The sequence below is a fragment of the Phalacrocorax aristotelis genome, chromosome 1 (genome assembly GCF_949628215.1).
Source record: "Phalacrocorax aristotelis chromosome 1, bGulAri2.1, whole genome shotgun sequence".
Taxonomy (NCBI): Eukaryota; Metazoa; Chordata; class Aves; order Suliformes; family Phalacrocoracidae; genus Phalacrocorax; species Phalacrocorax aristotelis.
This window is the reverse complement of record NC_134276.1, coordinates 12334930-12339184: the sequence shown is the minus strand read 5'-3', so window position 1 is coordinate 12339184 and position 4255 is coordinate 12334930.

The following is a 4255-nucleotide window of genomic DNA, read 5'->3' as shown; positions in this document are numbered from 1 at the left end:
GCTTTTGAGGAGCTCTGAAGTGTTAATAAATGAAAACAAAACTACTAGTGAAACAGAGTCCCTCTCCAAATGGTAATGAAATCTATATTGTCTGTTTTCAGAGAGGGCTGGTGTTGCAATGTGAACATTCATAGGACTTTGAGTTAAAAGAGCACTGAAAGGCTCTTATTTCTGACTATATATCCCTGCTGGCTAGAATGAAGTACAAACCATTTTAAATTTGAGCTTTAATTTAACAGTCTTTGGGAGCAGGTGGATTTTCCATAAAATTAGGTTAACATTTTAGTAACCCTACTGCAGAAGTACTGACTTTGAATTCTTGGAAATTTCTGCTGAGGGTGTTCCACCAGGGAGTGATAATCCAACATCCACAAAGAAATAACCTAGTCCATTTTTCATGGGACTGGGAATATCTGAGCTAGCATATCAGTGTTGGTTGGGCTTAGTAAAGGTGTAAAAGGCTCTTGTTGGTGGAAAGTAGCTGTAGGTATCTGAGTAGCGTGTTCTGGGACACTACAGCATGAGGAAAGGTGACCTCGGCTAATTTTCTTGGTGCTACTGATTTGAATTGGTAGAAATTGGAATTTAGCAATTTTAGTTCAGGCCACCAAGGTGTTAACTGGTAGTCTGAAAACACCAAAGGAGGTAATTCTTTGCATGACTTTTATTCAAGTTGTTGAACCTTTTCATAGGTTCCAAAAGCATCTGGAGGGACTTCTGGAAGTAAACTGTACCAGCAATTACCATATATAAAGGAAGTCCTTAGTAGTGACACTATTCTGGGAAAGCATGTCTATAGGCTTGCCATTAGCTACTAGTGCTTGACCTATACCTACTGTTGTCCCCTAGGTAGCTACTGTTGACCACTTTGAAAGACAAGATACCAGAATAGATGGTTTTTATCTTGACTGTGCTTACGATGTCTTCTGTAAGGCCTATTTGCCAGAACATGGGCTGTAAGAACTGTGGTTGGTAAAAGGGCTCACGTGAGACTCCTCTGGAAGTAGTTTCTATCTGAGGGCCCCATTGTGTCTGGAAATGGCTCAGCTAAGGGCATATTGCTCTGCAAGACTATGGTGGGTCCGTGGGGAAAGGGGTCTTCAGTGGTGAATGAGAGGAGCCACGGGAGTGTTGTTGGCCTTGATTTTAATGCAGATATTTACTTCCTGATGGCTGAGCTTCTGAACAATAGCATCTTCACATTTTATTCTGTATTAGGCCATTCGATAGACCAGGGCTTTTGCTAACTGCACACATCTAGGACATGCTGCTACCACAAAAGCTTTGTCTTTTCTCCAGTGTTGTCCTTTCTAGGGCACTTCTGTTGCCTCAGCTGTCACCATTCTGATTTCCACCAGGATTTTGCCTTCTTCATCACTTACGTGACCCTACCCCATCACCCCCTGAGACAAGAAGTCTTCTGACCTGGCCACTGACTAAACTGGCTACATAAAATCTTCAGACAGATCATTTTAAAATAATTTTTCATAAGCCAAGTGGTTGTGGTGGATTCCTCTAGCAGGTCCTTTCCGTAGTGTTTCTTTGTACTTAGCAGGAAGCTATGCTGTTTTGTTTCCTCATCTTCTTGGTACCAGCAGAAAAAGAACCCCAAACCCCAGACTTTTTCAAACCTTTGAGTACAAAAATTACTCCCGAATAAGAGTCTAATTCTTTGGCTCACTTCATAGATGGTGTGAGGGTTACCTTGTACTCCTCTTAGCATATTATTTAACTCTTATTCCAGGAGTAAATGTCAGGGACCTCAATATGAGCCTCAGGGGAGCAAGATAGTCTTAAGCACAACACAGACATTGGGAGTACTTACTAACTAGTTGTTTCATCTGCTTGTGTTCCATTTGCAACAGTCCAGCAGCATGAAAACACCTGCGTAGTGATGACACCCACCCATTGAGGTGAATATAGTCTAAATTTCATAAAAGCAGAATTACAAATTTCCTTAAGACAGACATAATACTTTGTCTACCTTTTAATATAAAATAATTGCTTTGATCCATAGGTTAGAAACAAGGCTGTTCCTGTGAGCCCTTGAAACCAAGTCTACAGTACAAGCCTAGGTGCAAAAAAACCACCAAAACCAACCTGAAAGGTGGGTTGACAAAATCCTTTCAGTGTATGTAAAGTCCAAGCTATCCCTAATTTCCTTCAGTGCATTAGAATGCACTGCATTTCCTTGATAGCAGAAGCTGTTCAGTGGAGAATCTGCTTTTTATGTACAGTGCATAGAGATTTCTTTAAGATAATTATTAGAACATATGATATACAATTTCTTTGGATCACGTAAATTATAATCAATAAAATCCCTTACAACAATTTTGACAATTAAGATTTTGATGCCTGCAGAGTTTGACTTAAGTTGGGCAGGGAAGCAATCATATCACTCTGAAAGTTCAGAAGTTGTGCACAGTGTGAGTTGAGAGCAGTTAGCATGGGATAAAGCACCTGTGCAAGACTTCTTCAATTCTTTCCTTAGTCCCCTCCCACCATTTTGGGTCACACAGCCAGCTTGTGTAGTCACTAAAAAGGCCACTTCCACATTTCTGAGCAGGTATTAACAAGGTGCATTCACCTTCTTGAGAGACATGCACAAAGCTCAATAGAGCAGTAGAGACTGGATATCCAGCTCAGTATCCTCCCATGCCCACACAGCACAGCCTGCCTGCGCTCGTGCACACATCTCCATGCTTCTGCTGGTATCCCCATCCACACCCAGCCTGTGGGCAAGGTGGTGGTGCTGAGCTACACCATTCCCAGCTTTACAGCTGTTCCTTCAAGAGCGGGTGGCTGTGCATGGCTTTGGTGCTTTTCCCTTCAGGCGATCTAAAAATCAAACCAGTACCCAGCATCATAAAATCAGCCTACATTTCTTACTGGGAACTCAGTGAAGAAGAACAATGAACAATGAGCTTCCTGTGGCTTGTGCACACTGCTGAGGAAGTTGATACAGGTATGATAAGGTTAGATAACTAATTAGTTCATTGGGCAAAATAGTATAATTTTGATTGTTCATATCAGCAACATGACACTCATTATTGGAAAATAAAGATTTCACAGAATCCCAGGTTGGAAGGGACCTCAGGGACCATCTACTCCAACCTTTCCACCAAGTGGCTTAGAAAGCTTTAACTCAGACAGACAGAAGCCACCACAGAGAGTGGTGGTGGTGGAGGTGGGGGTTAAAACTCTGTTACTACCTCCATCTTCAGAAAACCACTCACCACCTGATTTCTAACTTCATGTTCACAAAGTGCAGCCAGAACATCCTTTGCTCATAGGCACATTAAATGGGGCCCTAGGCTTGGGCACTACACTTGTCATCAAAACTCCTACTAAAAAACAACCACCCACCACTCCCAGTAAGAGGAAAAAAAACATGGACCTAAAATATACTCTTTATTCTGAAAGGGACTGACAACATCCAGAGGAGGAAAAGCAGTGGGGTACAGCTGCTTTTAGAGTCAGCCCATCTTCTACTGGAATATTTTTACTCTCTCTGTATAATGCAGTTTATATCACAAGTTTTAAATCTCACAAGGTAGGTAAGAGCCATTGAACAGTGTTAGAAAGCAAAGAGCATGCAGAGGAGCCAGCTGCAACTCTCCTGCATTTGGACAACTACAAATACTCAAGTGATGGAGAGAGGAGGGTCAGACAAAGTAAGGCATGGTGTAAACCTGAATCTTAACATTGCCATTTTACTTTCTGTGGTATTTGAAAAAAGACAGGTGGATGTAGCTTTTTCTAGAGTGAGTGTAGTGATGAAGAGGCTGAAGATGAACTCTCTTCCTTAAGACCTAAATTAGAATTTAACCCATCTTTTGAAAATGGCAAAATACATCAGGAGCAGGGCCACTAAAATATAAGTAGAACTGAGCTGGGCAGCTGCAGAAACACATCTTAAAACAGCAAGATACAGCTGAAGAGCTCAAACGTGCTGAGACTGTGGCCAATTTTTAGATAGTGACTCACAAAATAGGCCATTTATCATGTGCTGATGTTTTCTCAACAGTTTTTAAAGACTAAATAGATTTTTTTTAACTAATTCACGTTCCTGTTACGATTTTATGATAAAAAAATAAAAGAAACACAATTAACAAAAGTTAAAAGAGCACAATTTTAACTACTTTCCAAAAAGTTTCCTCAGGGTTTAGCACCAAACCTCATGTATTGCACTACAGATTTTCAGATGGCGACATGCAACTGCTCCTAGAACCTTCAGTCACTTACGCCGCCGTAG